Genomic DNA, 16,905 nt, shown 5'->3' with positions numbered 1-16,905 from the left:
TCTGTAATAACACTTATACCGTTAGATTATACAATATTAAACAATAATAACTGTTGCTTCAGACACACACCTGCCTACTTTAGAGAGAGGGTAGACCTCATCTCTAGGCCTGAGGCCATTCGACACGTGACGGTCCTCTGCAACTTACAACTAATATATATATACTGAATCATTTCTATATACTTTTGCAATGAAAATAATAATGAAAGACATAAGCATGCATATATTTGTGAATTGCTGAAGGAATATGTACGGTCACATATTCTGGCGTTATCAGTTGATATTTGTGGCACCTGAGTTACGTGGTAAACTTCTTTCCTGGGCTCATAATTCTCATTTCTCTGGACATCCAGGGGTTCATGAAATGTACTCAATTTTGCAACATTCTTATTGGTGGTCTTCCATGAAAAAAGATGTCCAAGAGTTTATACGGTCTTGTTCTAAGTGTGTACAACATAAATCCTCCCAGCAGTCTCCTGTTGGTCCTCTCCATCCACTACCCATTCCTACCCAACCATGGACCCATCTTTCCATGGATTTTATCACAGATCTACCTGAGTCTAGGGGGTGTACGGTTATTTGGGTAGTGGTGGATCGTTTTACCAAGATGGCTAATTTTTGTCCTTTGACTCGAATTCCATCAGCCCCCAAATTAGCACAAATATTTACCAAAGAGATATTTCATCTTCATGGACTTCCTTCTGAGATAGTGTCTGATCGGGGTGTCGAGTTTGTTGCTCATTTTTGGAGGGCTTTATGTTCATCAATGCAAATTAAATTACAGTTTTCTTCTGCATATCACCCTCAGTCAAATGGACAAACCGAAAGAGTGAACCAGGAGTTGTAGACCTTCTTGAGAATGTATATTTCTTCTTCCCAAGATGATTGGATGGATTTTTTGCCTTGGGCTGAGTTTGCCCATAACTTTCATTATTCATCTGCTACAGGTGTAAGTCCTTTTTTCGCCAACTCTGGTCGGCACCCTCAAGTTCCTGAGCTTCAATCAATTCCTAGAGAGGACGTTCCAGCAGCTAAAGCTACCCTCCAACATTTTCCTGGAATTTGGAGACAGGTACATAAGTGTCTTAGGAAAGCCTCTCATAATTATAAAATGTTTGCTGAACAAAAACGTTCAGCTGTTCCTAAACATTCTGTTGGGGATCGTGTCTGGTTGTCTACTAGAAATCTTCGACTTAAAGTACCTACTGTGAAGTTTGCTCCCTGCTATATTGGTCATTTTCATATTATAAAATTTATCAACCCAGTGGCATGTAAGTTACAGTTACCTCCAACCATGCGTGTACCTAACTCATTTCATGTCTCCTTGCTTAGACCATTGATTCTTAATCGATTTCATAACAACTTGCCTAAAGTGCCTCTCATAACAACTGTTCGAGGTGTGGAGTTTGAGATCGATAAGATTCTGGATTCACGTAAGCATCAAAATCAATTGCAATACCTTGTTGACTGGAAGAGTTATGGCCCGGAGGAGAGATCTTGGATTAAAGACTCTGATGTCCATGCTCCCAAGTTGATATGTAATTTTCTTGCTAAATTCCCTTTAAAACCTAGTGGGTGTTCAGAGACCACCCAAAAAGGGGATGTACCGTCAGGACTGCGACTATTTCAGTACATAAAGATAGACTACTTTTGCCAAAGTTCCATTGTGGTCGTTGGAGGAGCTATCCTGCTTGCTGGCGTTCTTCACATACAAGGGATAGAGCGATAAAGTGACCATCTGTTTCCAAGGTGTTGTCAGATTGTGATATTCCTAGAATGCTTATTATTTCAAACCTGATTCCATTTGGGTCACATGTTCTGAACATCCTATGGATCACAGACCTCTAGTATAAAACCTGTTACTAACTGTGTCTCAGTGTCTGTGCAACGTTACTTCCAGGTCTTTCTTGGACTCCTGCCAGATCCCCGCTGTGCCTGTGGTTTGCTGTGGACTTTGCTATATCTCTGCCCATGTTCCAGTTAAACTTCTGATGCCAGTTACCAGCCACACTACAGAGCTCAGCATTGCCATTGCCTAAGTATTGTTTTCTGCTCCATTGTTGTGGTTCCACTCTGCTGCATTATTTACTTTGCCTGTTGTCTTCTACTTCCGTGGACATTGCACTCACCTTTATTACAGTTGTCAACTGCACCATTACAGTTATCATCGCTGGACCCTTAGTACATCGCGGGGCTCAACCCCGCTCCAGATTCTAGTCATGCTGCAGGGCTCAACCCTGTTCCGGAGCCTCACTTCAGCACAGGGCTGAACCCTGCTCCAACCTTCACCGCATCACAGGGCTCAACCCTGTCCCGGATTTTCATCGCTTCACAGGGCTCAACCCTGCTCCGACCTTCACCGCATTTCAGGACTCAACCCTATTCCGGATTTTCATCACTTCACAGGGCTCAACCCTGCTCCGACATTCACTGCATCACAGGGCTCAACCCTGTTCCGGATCTTCATCGCTTCACATGGCTCAACCCTGCTCTGATCTTCACTACGTCTCAGGGCTCAATCCTGTTCCGGATCTACATTACTCTGCAGGGCTCAACTCTGCTCCGGATTTTCATCACTACAGGATCTAACCCTGGTAAAGGTCCTCTATGCCATCCTGAGGTGTTATCCTCATATTGGACTCAGGGTTTCCCTACCACATTAGTTTTTGTGCATCAAAGACTTTATATATATATGGGGGTTTACTCCTATATTCATTACTGCATATGTGAACTCCTGTGTTGTTGAGACTTTATGTGAAACGTTGCTATTATATTTTTCCTGTGAATAAATCCTATTTACTTTTATTCCATGCTACTGAGATTTCATGAAAAGGTCATTCCTAAAACCACCCCAGTTTATAGTGCCCAGTAGACCTGCCTTCTTCCAGGAGTCTCGAGTGTCGGCACCTGCTTTCTTTTGACAGGGGAGTTAAGACCCACCCATGTTCCAGGAAATCAGTTTAAAGTAGGTTAAGGCAGTGGAAATAGGGTCAGTATTGGGGCTTGATGACATTTATCCTATACCTAACTTAGTGAAATTTGAAAACAAGGATATAAACCACAAGTATATAACCCTTCCATCCCAGTCAGCTGAAGGGGTTGACCAGTTGCGGCAAAAAGTAAAAAAAAAACAGAGAGGGGCGAAAGCGAGCACTAGCAGTACATGAGCAATGGACACAATGCTTCAAAACAAACACCCAAAAATAAACAAACATAGAGAATAATGTTTAATAGAAAAATAAGGACAATCTATGTGGCCTTACTATATTGAAAACGCGACAATCATTAATTCAAACAATATTATAGTTAAAGACATCTCAGCGGTGAGGTGAACCAGCTACATTGAGAATCCGGGTGAAGTGGGTTCTGGCCACAATTTGGTCAGAAAAATAAAGGGCCATTATCCTGCACCCGTAACTTGGCAGGGTACATGAGTTGGGAGCATTTGTTATTGTCATGCAGCAATTTACATATATCAGCAAATTATTTTTGTTTTTATGAAACAGAAGCAGAAAAGTCCTCAAAAATCAAAATGCAAGATCCTTCAACCTCCAATTGTTGGGCTCTACAATAGTCACTTAAGATTTCCTCTTTCATGTGATAGTCAAGGAATTTTGCTATCACTGGATGGGGTCTAGTAGTGGAATTAGGCCTTTCAGGGCCAATGTGATGAGCCCATTCGGCATGTGGTAAAGAGGAATTACCCAAAATCTGCAGTTCTCTAGGGAGGGCAGTCGTAAGGAATTCAATAAGTTGGGGTCCCTTAACTGTTTCAGGTATGCCAACAAAACAGAGGTTGTTACACCTACGATGGTTTTCTAGGTCGTTAACTTTAGCCTGGAGAGATTGCATAGAGGTGGCCTGAGCATCCACCAGATTTTGTAGGGATTTAGGACCTCATTCATAGTCGGTCGTTGCGGCCGCACGGTCGTACGTCACCGATGTTCGCTAAACTGCGCATGCGTAAAGTTTGCAATGCGCGTGCGCAAACTAGCTGTTATGATCAGAAATTTTTCTCTCCTTGAACACAGCCAGGTAGTTAGTTTGAGTGACAGATTGAACCGTTTGTGGGTGGTAACAGGTGAAGGTGCTTGACAACGGGGGAGTGGAGATCCAAATGCAGGCATGCCTAATTATGCGAACAGCATTTAATGGGAGTGCATAATTAACAAAGTAGTGTCATGGCACACGTGACATGGGAGGATTTTACACTGACTTGATCGTAGTGCTTAAGAGAGGGTATGGTCAACCTTAAGCTCTACGACCAGCTCCGATGGTTCCCAATGCTCGCGATTAATCCTTATATCCCAGGAGATGATGTGTGTTGTGAATGAGAATGGGGCATGCTTTAGTCTTAAGGCCGCTTCTTACCCTCGGTCGTTCAGCTAACGATCTCATCTTAGGACTGCAACCTGTGATCGCTTAATTTGCATATCCGGCCCCTTTACTCTACGACCGACTCTGAATGAGGTCCTTAGTGCGATCCTCAGAATCATGGGCTCTGTTCTAAGGAGGTAATACGGGTTGTGTTAGTGTCAATTTTAGCTACTGCAGCATCAAATGCAGATTGTAATGCCTCAAACATTTTATCAGTTAATGGCATGAGAATTTTTGAAGAGAGAAAAGGGTGCGCTCAGGGAGTTGTCCTCAGAAGGATCACGTATGGGGGGAATGGAGGGTTAGAGCGACCTACATTTTGTTTAGTGTTCCCCAGTTTGGGTGTGTTAGCAGACGTCTGAGATCTGTGAGAGGATGACCTTTGACAGTATTTATCCATACTGTTACAACTCACAGTGTGGGTTTCACTCCAGTCCTCAGAAGATCCAGGCACTCCAGGTAGCCTCCAGACCTCCCTTCCACGTGATTGGTTGCTGGTCCTATTTATAGGCTTTGGACTGTCACCGCTCTGCTGGCTGTAGCTCATTCTTCCCACATCTCAGCTGACTGTGTTGTGACTCTGTGGTTCCAGCGTGCTGCTTCCTCAGTTACCTGCTCTGTGGAATATCCTCTGGCATACCAGCTTCCTGGAGAGACCTCCGGAGCCTGATCTACACCGTGCTGCTGCTGCTCACATTCAGCTATACACATCCATCAAATGTTTAGTGTGTGAGTATTACACACCGTTACAAAGCCTGCATGTATAATTATACCAGCTGTATCTTCATCAAATCTGAACTCACTTTGCAAGTTTGATATCCCACCTAATGCTGCAGTTGCTGCTTTAATTTCATCTGTGCACATCCTGCATATGTTTAGTGACTGAGTTTTGCACACCATTACTAAGCCTGCATGTATAATTATACCAGCTGTATCTTCCTCAAATCTGAACTCACTTTGCTAGTTCCTTCTGAGAATTCAACATATGTGCACTTTCAGCTCACACTACAGGTATGCACACCTGTTCCGTGACTTTGTTTTCTACCGGCTCACTAGCCGTGACTCGGCCCATGCCGCACCAATTGACCCTCAAGGTCCTTCTCCTCACTGGCGCAATTGCCACTACACTTTGGCTCGGCCCGTGCCCACCAATTGACCCTCAAGGTCCTTCGTCCTCACTGGCACAATCGCCACTTCACTTCAGCTCACTAGCTGCGACTCGGATCATGCCACACCAATTGACCCTCAAGGTCCTACGTCCTCACCGGCGCAATCGCCAGTTCTACCAGCTGCAACTCGGCCCGTGCCGCATCAAATTATTTTCTATTTTCAGGGCTTTCTGTTTCATGTACTCTGTTGCTAACTGACAGTCATGGAATTGTTGGGATCCAACCTTATTTTATGTTTTGCTGCATGTGTGTTCTATTTTGTTCATTTATGCCAGTGTTACTTTATACTCATTAAACCTTAATTGGGTTCCAATCACCCTGTGCCTGTGTAAAGCTTTACTCAGTCTACGTACCAGGTAGATCACAACACATACCTCACATGCAATACAAAGGAAAATGTCTCCTAAAGCAATATCAGAATACTGAATAAGAAAATAAAACAAAACTGTCACATTTGATATATGGCAAATGAATGCAGATGTGGAAAGGCCACTTCTAGGATAATATAATTTTTTTTAATCTATCCATGCCCCACTAAGGGCTTACTAAAAGGGTGGTGCACCAGAGTTTGACTGTGCAGCTTATCTCTGAACTTATGGTACAATAAAGCACCTCACCACCACACGATACTGAGTATTTACCAAATTGTTAAATCATACCCCCACATTTCCCAATACATCACGGAGACATGGTTACATCTGTATCATCTACAGGGTATGAATCTGGAAACCTAAGATAGTGTCACTATTTGTTGAACAAAATATTCAGAGGTTTTTAAGACAGCTTATCCTAGTTAGTGATATGTAATGAACAAATTATCTAGAGTAGACAGTATTTTAAAAGCAAAATATATTCCAGATAATCACCACAAGTACTCCTATAGTGGAGCAATGAGATGTGACTTAGTGTGGAGATGTGACAAGTGTTGGAAAGGAGTGCCTCAAAATCGTACACTTAGAGATACAGTGAGACTTAATAAACCCAAGCCTCAGGAGTCATCAACAGTTCTTGACAATGTAATGCTGCATACAATTAGCGCATAGATATTGAGCATTAAGGAGTGGATATGTGCGAAACAGAAAATATAATGCACCAATTTTAGATGAAACTTGTCAAGATGTTATGATACACGGCTTCCACTAGATGTCGCCTCAGTGCACTTTTTGAGTTGTGCAGGTTATACAGGAATAGTTGCCAGAGATGTAATTATTATTTATGGCCACCTGATGGGGGTAGTGAGGCACATAAATGAGTTCTACCTAGAAGACACCCAGAAGGCTAACAATACCTATCCTGCTTACACTTAAGAAACCAGCAAAAGTAAAACATAGAGCCAATGAGGCAATATTGTATAATGTATGCTATCTACAGCTAGTATAGGATTATCAATATATACCACACAGAATTTAGCATATAATTATGACCGTGGAATTAGCCTTCTCCAAATTAGAGTGATTAAAGCTTACCCTACAATATAGTTTACTGTAGACGACTCTACAGAAGTCCCGGTAAGATGCTGTCCACTGTAATGAGTAACAGCAGTAAAAGAGCACTCTTGGGGGCATGGCCTGGCAGCCTAAGAGTGCAGATGGACCTTTTCAGAGCTCCTGCATCACTCTCTATTTCCAGCGACCAAGTGGCTGATCCAGCCGGCTAAACTGCACACACTCACCGGAGCTCCTGTTAACCTCTGGTGACCAAGCGGAACTGCCGCAGGTGCTCACTGGTGACCGATCGACCCCCACGCAGTGGGGCCTAGCTGGCTCTGCACATCCCTGGACTTGCCTGAGGCGCTGATCTGAGCCGCAAGTCACGTGATGCAGACTCACCGGACGGAGCTGAGCAAAGGCTGAGGCAGGTGAGTACCCTGTCAAACTCCCCAGAATCCTTAATACTGGCTGGTATTCTCTCCCCTGGGAGGCTTTATTTACCTGTCTCCTACGCTCAAGAGAAGACAGGCGGCCATCTTTATTTTCATTTTCACTTTCATCCTCTGCAATCTTCTCCATAGAAACAGCTGTAAGAGGTGTGAGCTCCCTCTGGTGGCCTCAACGTATAAGATATGGCATACTGATGGAGTTCTCTATGCCTGACAAATAAAATTCTATGTCCTCTGTCACCCTGATATCTCAATGGCCTAACACTTTTGTGAGACAAGTGGAACATATGTTCATGTGATACCCTTTTTTATTCACTTATTTTTTTCTCAAGAGAGATTAAGCTGGATTTTACTATGGGCCTGAAAAAAGTTAAAGTATCTAAATCTGTCCTAAAAATAGCTTTTTTCAAACCCTCTCAATCCGTTAAAGCTGTCGGGATGGAGACGTTGGCTTCCCAGAAAACTAAATTGGCTACTCCATCTAATACAAGTTTCTCCCCTACTCATACCGATTCTGCACTGAGTTCCCCTAAAGATTGTGAATCTCAGCACCATGAAACTACTTCTCTCACAATTTAAAGTAGAGGTTGCGGCAGAATTCCGTGCCACTCTTCAAGCCTGTCAACAGTCAATTGACGACCTCTGTGATCGAACAAATAACCTTGAAAATAAAATGGAAGAGGTAGTCGGGTCACACAATGACCTCATTGTTCAGCAGGAGTCTCTCCAAACTGAAACTACTGCTCTTCGTGAGAAAGTCGGAGATTTAGAGGACAGATCAAGACACAACAATATTAAACTCCGAGGAGTTCCTGAAAGTTTCCCATAGTAGTCTCCACGAATTTACATTGAATTTATTTCGGAAGCTCCTGTCTGATGCGCGATCAGATGACCTTATTGATTGCATTCAACTCCCGAAAGCCAGAAATGCTCCGGTGGCTGCATCCTGGGATGTATTAATGCGGATGCATTTCTTTCATATGAAGGAGGCACTATTGAAAGCTGCTAGACCTTCAGAGGAACCAGCAGAGGCTTTGTATGGCCTTCAATTATTTGGTGATCTCTCTCAAGCAACATTAGCCAAGAGACACTCCTTCTATCCAATTACTAGTGACCTCAGGAAAGCTAATATACTTTAACAATGGGGTTTTCCTACCAAACTCCTAGTGTCACGAGATGGTTCCACAGTCATAATTACCAACCTGGATTAAGGGTGGAAAACCCTCTCTAGGTGGAACATTGCTGGAAATTCTTTTGATTCTTCATTCAATCAAAACCTGCAGAAAGACTGATCTATGGCGGGATTTCAAGCATGAGTACACGTCATAATTTCCTTTCTGCTTTATGCTACTATATATTTTCTGAGAAAGTTCTGTGAGTATTTTGAATGTCTGAATGTTATTCAGAGTAGCAACAATACATCTTCACCGTATTATTTTACTCGATTTCTAGCATGTTTCATATACATTTAGGCCAGTTACTTATTTAAATCTATGTATGTATCTCTGTATACGTTTCTTCATTTGTTACTGAGTATTGTATGGCCATATTCTCCTAGGGGGTTATACTCAGGTATTGTTCGTTTAAGGGTAATGTTTCCCGTCTCTTCCCCATAAATTTTGGGGGGGCTGAAACTACGTGCTATCTTTTTCACATAATTGCATTACCTGGGTGATCTTGTTTGTAAGTAGAGATATGGTTATATGCTTGGTTTACTTATAGTGTTAATTAATTGCTTAGTTTATGGGTGACAGGGATAGGCTACTACCCCCCCCAATCACAAACTTCTATGAGTCGTAGTTTTTACGCGACTCTTGTTGGCTCCAAGTGGGGTTGTTTATGTTTTCTTACACCCCTTCTAATGTCTGCTGTTTCTTTTTTCTATTTTTTATCTATGTTACCCCTTTATGTGTTTGTCTCTTCCCCAGCCAGATTTGCAATCCCAGGATTGTTTATATGATGTTGGTCAGTGCACAGTGTTTTACATTTTGTTTGTATAGATATGGTTAATTTACTATCAGTCAATGCAAAAGGATTGAACTCTCCCCAAAAAAGAAATCTAGCACTGCGGTATTTTCATAAGCTTAAAGCCCACAATTGTTGCGATTCAGGAGACCCATTTTTTAGCAGTCTGTCCCTCCAAAATTTAACAACCCTAGATTCCCTCTTTGCTACACAGCTAATGGGTCTCAAAAGAAAGCAGGAGTAGCTCTTCCTATTTCCCAACACTGCACATTCACACTGACCTCACAATATGCAGACCCACAGGGAAGGTATCTAATTCTAGTGGGACTGCTAGATAATGTTGAAGTTACTATTGTTTCATGTTATGTTCCAAATACAGGGCAACTGGCCTTCTGTAGAAAATTTTATTTGACTTTACAAACATAGTATATTCTAAAGGAGCATTATTACTTCTTGGAGACTTTAACATGGTCCTTGACCCAATCATGGATATATCCCATTCAACAACTCCCTGTTCAAATAGCCCATAGGAGTTTTCTAGGGTTTTCAGCAGCTTTTAGTAGAACACGGGTTGTTCGATCCCTGGAGAGCTAAACACCCTACAGTAAGAGATTATTCCTTTTATTTGAATGTCCATAGGTCGTATTCCTGGATAGACTTGTGATAGATGACCTTGTCCTCTATTAGCAGTATCAATATCCTTCCCATGACTTGGTCAGACCACTCCCCCCTTTTTGTGAAATGGGACATAGGGAATAGGAGAGTAGTCTCGGGCCCGTGGAGACTAGGTAATCACCTGTTGACTCAGCCGGGGGGGCTCGTAAAGCAGTTCATGAGACTCTTTCCCTTTTCCTTAGTACCAATGAGCCAGAAGAAACTTCTATTTTTAACTTTAGGTACTCATTGAAGGCAGTTATCAGAGGTTCAGCCATTCAAGTCACGGCTCGGCTTAAGAGAGACTATAAACAGCAGGATGAGAAAGTGGAAGTTGAAGCTGTGCAATTAGAGGAAGCTCATAAAGCAGATCCCTCTAATAAAATACTATATAAACAACTTAATGCCCGAGAAAGGGTGAGTCTTCTCACTTAGAGAGGTACAGCGTAATATTACCAAGTTAAATAAAAAATGTTATGTATTTGGTAACTGAGCAAGTCGGCTGTTGGCTTGTAAATTGCACGGACAAAGGGTTAGGGGCCAGATACAGAGACTCTACAATCATCATGGGGCTAAAGTATCGGACCCTGTCGAGATAGCTAATGCTTTTGCTACCTATTATGCGCAACTTTATAACCTCAAAGATGACCTCAACACTGTCCAACCAACGGCAGCCCTTATTGAGCAATTCTCGAGTGGGCTTTCTCTCCCGAAATTGTCTTCTAAGGCCTGTCTGTCCCTTAGCACCCCATGGAACCTGGAGGAAATAGATGTAGCCATTGGTAAAATGCAATCAGATAAGGCTCCGGGTCCGGACGGCTATCCTGCCAATATTTACAAAACATTTCAAACAGAACTGGCTCTGGATTTGTTGTCGGTGTTCAGTGAGTCAACGGAATCTAAGCAATTCCCCGAAGAAATGCTGGAGGCACGAATAATTGCCATACCAAAACCCGGCAAAGACCCCAACACAGTAGCTAATTACCGACTTATTGCCTTACTGGACACAGATGTCACAGTGTTTGCCAAGTTGATTGCTAGTCTCAATTATTGCCAGCTCTCATTAAACCGGATCAGGTCTGATTTGTGATGCATAGGCAGCCCCCAGACAATACACGTAGCGTTATCAATATTATATAATATTATGACTACCGTAAGGAGCCTTTGTTGATTTTATCGCTTGATGCCAAAAAGGCGTTTGACCGCCTCCACTGGGGTTATTTGATGAAGGTTTTGCACAGTTTCGGTTCCAATTTGAGATTCCATTTCGTCCCTATATACTTCCGCGAAGGTATTTATAAACGGTTGTCTATCTGACAAATTTGACATAACCAATGGCACACGCCAGGGGTGCCCACTCTCGCCACTCATCTTTGCGCTTGCCATTGAGCCTCTGGCTGAGACGATCAGAATCCTCACAACTATACATGGTCCCTTGCTTGGAGGCTCCTCGCATAAGATAAACATATTTGCAGATATCTTATTATGCTTACGCCACCCAGATGTCTCTCCCAGCATTACATGCCATCTTAGATCAATAGACAGCAGTGTTTTTTTTACAAACTTAACACAGCTAAGACAGAAGTCCTCCCTCTTAACATCCCAAATGAACTTTTGGGGAAGCTACAGGAGAATTATAAATATACATAGAAATCAAGGTCCCTCAAATACCTGGGGGTGCATCTAGCTAGAGACCATGATCTTATTGAGCGTAATTTTGGACCTCTCTTGAAAGCTTATGAACTTTAACAAAGGAATGGCTGCTACATGAGGTGTCCTGGCTAGGAAGGATTGCAGCTGCAAAAATGGTGCTGCTCCCGAAAGTAATATATTTATTTCGGACCACTACTAGACCCCTATCTAAATCCATATGTAATAAATTTTACCAAATACTCACTAAATATATTTATAAAGGGAATCGACCCAGAATAGCGAGAAATACTCTCTCCCTCTCTAAGGTGACAGGAGTGGCCTTTCCAGACTTGGATACCATTCAGCGTGTGTGCTTAGCCAGGCAAGGGACTGGTTCATAATAGACTCTCCCAAACCCTGGGTAATTATTGATAGGGAACTTATGCATCCCTTTCCCCTTCCTGATCTATTCTGGCTGCCCTCTTCTGAAATCTCCTTCAGACCGGGATTCTGTAAAGCATTCCAGACTACAATAGTATGTTGGCATGCCTGTTTCCTTAGATGAAGAGATTTCCCTGCCCTCTCCTAATCTATCTCTCCAATCAATAGCCAATTTGATCCCTGATATGCACTTAGGTTAATGGGTGGAGGCGGGCCTCTTTTTTGGGGGATGTATTCACGGGGGAGGATTTTGCCTCTTTTGTGTCCCTTCAAACACAATTTGGTTTAATGAGGCAGGACTTTCATAAATACTTACAGCTGAGACATTAGTTGTACAGTTACCTCCCTTATCCACTTAATAAGCCCATCTTCCCATCGCTGCTGCTGACTCGCCTACGAGCCTTTAATCACAAAGGTGGTATATCTTGGTGGTATCAGTATCAGATGTCAAATAAAAAAGGGAAACTTCCGTGTCAACTTAAATAGGAGAGGGATCTGACTGTGAACCTTTCTGATGAGGACTGGAATATTATTTTTCGTTCCAGTTTTACCATATCCAAATGTATCAATCATTCAGAAATGTATTGCAAATTACTTCAGAGAGCATATTTTACACCTGAAAGGCAGCATAAGATCTGACCCTCTGTGTCTCAATATTGTGGTTTGGTGGAAGACATCTTTCATGTCTTTTGGTCCTGTCCTCTACTTCACCCCCTGTGGAATGAAGCATTTTTTATAAGTAAATTAGTTGGCGTAGCCATTCAGGTGGAGCCTCTAATTGCTTTATTCCACTTTTATCCTGGGGAATTATCACGTGGCGAGAGATATTATTGGTCATGTGCTGATTGCTATGAAAGCTACAATTGCTCAGAGGTGGAAGACAGCCTCTCTCTCCAACATCACAATCATAGAAAACAAGATCCATAAGCATTTTGTTTTTGAAACAACAGATACCAAATACTCCTCCGCCAACTCCATCCATATGAAATGGTTTAAATGGGGAGAATATAGGGAAAAACAAGACCATTCCACCATTTATAGTGTTCCGGTTGATCTCGGTGTTCTCTGTTCACCTCACTCAGATTCGGGGTAGTCCCATTCACTGACTATTTAGTATCTCGTTATACTTGTTGTGAAGTGTATTATAAAACATTTTTCTTCTCTTAAAATGTTTACGTATTAATTATATGTAAACTGACCAAGATTGATTTATTTTGTGATATACAATATGTCTGGCTTCCCACTCTTCCCTTCTTTTTATTTCTGTATCCCCATTTCTTTGTATTAAACTTTCAATAAAAATGATTAAAGAAATAAAAGAACACAATCTTTATAAAGATATATAATACATCAGGAAAAAATGGAATGTACAAAAAGATAAAATGAATATGAGATAACCACAACGGTATTCATATGGGGGGATTTGCAACACCAAAGAAGAATCCCTTAGTATAAATATATACACATTGAGCTTAATTCCAGCTCCAATAGCCAATGTCAGTTGAGATAATTAGTCCCACGATGTGAAATAGGAGACACCAGATTTTATAGCAGTGTAATGTCTCCATTTATATAAGATAAATGAACAATTGAATGTTCCATCTGTCTATTCTGGGGGTATGTGGTGTAAAGGCACCAGTTGTGGAGACCCGGTATAGTTAGTGGGACTCCCGGTCTCTGTCTATTCGGAGGGTATGTGGTGTAAAGGTGCCAGTTGTAGAGACCCGGTATAGTTAGTGGGACTCCCGGTCTCTGTCTATTCGGAGGGTATGTGGTGTAAAGGCACCAGTTGTGGAGACCCGGTATAGTTAGTGGGACTCCTGGTCTCTGTCTATTCGGAGGGCATGTGGTGTAAAGGCACCAGTTGTAGAGACCCGGTATAATTAGTTGGACTCCCGGTCTCTGTCTATTCGGAGGGTATGTGGTGTAAAGGCACCAGTTGTAGAGACCCGGTATAGTTAGTGGGACTCCCGGTCTCTGTCTATTTGGAGGGTATGTGGTGTAAAGGCACCAGTTGTAGAGACCCGGTATAATTAATTGGACTCCCGGTCTCTGTCTATTCGGAGGGTATGTGGTGTAAAGGCACCAGTTGTGGAGACCCGGTATAGTTAGTGGGACTCCCGGTCTCTGTCTATTCGGAGGGTATGTGGTGTAAAGGTGCCAGTTGTAGAGACCCGGCATAGTTAGTGGGACTCCCGGTCTCTGTCTATTCGGAGGGTATGTGGTGTAAAGGCACCAGTTGTGGAGACCCGGTATAGTTAGTGGGACTCCTGGTCTCTGTCTATTCGGAGGGCATGTGGTGTAAAGGCACCAGTTGTAGAGACCCGGTATAATTAGTTGGACTCCCGGTCTCTGTCTATTCGGAGGGTATGTGGTGTAAAGGCACCAGTTGTAGAGACCCGGTATAGTTAGTGGGACTCCCGGTCTCTGTCTATTTGGAGGGTATGTGGTGTAAAGGCACCAGTTGTAGAGACCCGGTATAATTAATTGGACTCCCGGTCTCTGTCTATTCGGAGGGTATGTGGTGTAAAGGCACCAGTTGTAGAGACCCAGTATAGTTAGTGGGACTCCCGGTCTCTGTCTATTTGGAGGGTATGTGGTGTAAAGGCACCAGTTGTAGAGACCCGGTATAATTAATTGGACTCCCGGTCTCTGTCTATTCGGAGGGTATGTGGTGTAAAGGCACCAGTTGTAGAGACCCGATATAGTTAGTGGGACTCCCGGTCTCTGTCTATTTGGAGGGTATGTGGTGTAATGGCACCAGTTGTAGAGACCCGGTATAGTTAGTGGGACTCCCGGTCTCTGTCTATTCGGAGGGTATGTTCTGTAAAGGCACCAGTTGTGGAGACCCGGTATAGTTAGTGGGACTCCCGGTCTCTGTCTATTCGGAGGGTATGTGGTGTAAAGGCACCAGTTGTAGAGACCAGGTATAATTAGTTGGACTCCCGGTCTGTCGATTCGGAGGGTATGTGGTGTAAAGGCACCAGTTGTAGAGACACGGTATAGTTAGTGGGACTCCCGGTCTCTGTCTATTCGGAGGGTATGTGGTGTAAAGGCACCAGTTGTGGAGACCCGGTATAATTAGTGGGACTCCCGGTCTCTGTCTATTCGGAGTGTATGTGGTGTAAAGGTACCAGTTGTAGAGACCCGGTATAGTTAGTGGGACTCCCGGTCTCTGTCTATTCGGAGGGTATGTGGTTTAAAGGCACCAATTGTAGAGACCCGGTATAGTTAGTGGGACTCCCGGTCTCTGTCTATTCGGAGGGTATGTGGTGTAAAGGCACCAGTTGTAGAGACCCGGTACAGTTAGTGGGACTCCCGGTCTCTGTCTCCCTTTCACCGAAGGGTATGTCGGCTTTATAGTCACTTTCCTCCACCCTAATAAAGCTGTGTACACACTGGGCGATATATCGCGAATGTGTTGGCATGTGTGTACCCCCGATATATCTGTGAACATTGTTCAAACTTATCGCATTGGCTGTGCAGCAGTGCAGATGGGCGATATATATCTGCAGACATATCGGCGCATCTCTCTGTACGGGCATCCACCGCCCACTCATACACTTGCTGTAGAGACTGACATCACAGCTGGGTGGGCAAACTGAAATGCCCTCCCATCTGTGACATCAGGACAATATATCTAGCAACCAATCAGTAAGTGTGTATAACTTACCTGATCGGCCGCTGTGTCGGCACAATGTGTACCCAGCTTAAGACTAAACTGGCAGGATGTGTACACATTACACAGACTGTACACACCATGTATTACATGGATTGTGCCAAACACAAATCATTGTATGTGATACACACAGGTGTATCCCTCTGTAGGAGCAATAAGTAACCTCAGTGGCGTTTCCTCTGACAAAATCACCAGGTGTAAAGAAACGCGTAAGGTAGACTGTGCACACCTAGCTCACCAGCCCTTTAATATTATGACATCGTACCACATTGCTATAGACTGTGGAGACCCATTACGGAAACCTGCACCAAGTGGATTCACCACTATGCATACAAGCGGCTCTGGTATTTTCTAACCGTCTAACATTCTGTCCTGCAAACTATGTCAGTTTCCCGTGACAGTCGGGAACTCCAGTGGAACATGTGATTACTCGGCAGTCACCTGCTCCCATAGGGTAGAGACGGCAGTCTCATCCAAGTGGGTAGACGGAGATGCTCACGTTATACTTGGATCCCAGAGACAGCACCAGTCCTTAAAACAACTAGGAGACGGAGAAGTGGGTGATCACCACATCTAATTATTGCGGTAAGCTACCTGGAATATTCATCCATTACCTCCATATCTCCACATACTCACATTGGAATACATGTTAGAACTTTGTTACTATTCAGTGGAGATAATATTTAACAGAGAAGTGTCTCTATCACATGTATCAACATCTTCAATTGACTTTACATTATTTTCCACTGTTGGGAACTCTGGTGACACAGGATCAGTTGCCTTTTTGGACATAAAGGACATCTACATGTTAATAGCTCAACATATTGAGTGGATTTTAACAAGGATTCTTTTTGTGACAATTATTGCATAATTATTCTCTCATTTGTATATTGTTTATGCTATTTTATATTTTTGATGCTGGGACCCATGCATTTAATGTCCTTTAACCTATGATTATTTCAATAAATTGTATTACATTTTTTCATGGTATATGCACTATATTATATGGATATAACAGCGCAGCTTTTATATAGTATTGCAGGTCAGTGGTGCTGATGTCTGATCTCCATTGTTTCCTCTTGGCTCCAGCCATGCCTGTTATTACATCA

At 43.0% G+C, this 16,905-nt stretch overlaps 1 protein-coding gene across 1 annotated transcript in view; it reads left to right on the top strand.

Annotated features, from left to right (window-relative positions):
* Positions 1-16,905, top strand: part of LOC148500910 (uncharacterized) — a 542,640-nt gene that overhangs the window by 280,699 nt on the left and 245,036 nt on the right. The window lies entirely within an intron of this gene.

Source organism: Taudactylus pleione, unplaced genomic scaffold (genome assembly GCF_031769625.1).
Source record: "Taudactylus pleione unplaced genomic scaffold, aTauple2 ptg000540l, whole genome shotgun sequence".
NCBI lineage: Eukaryota > Metazoa > Chordata > Amphibia > Anura > Myobatrachidae > Taudactylus > Taudactylus pleione.
This window is presented reverse-complemented; position numbering and strand designations above follow the sequence as displayed.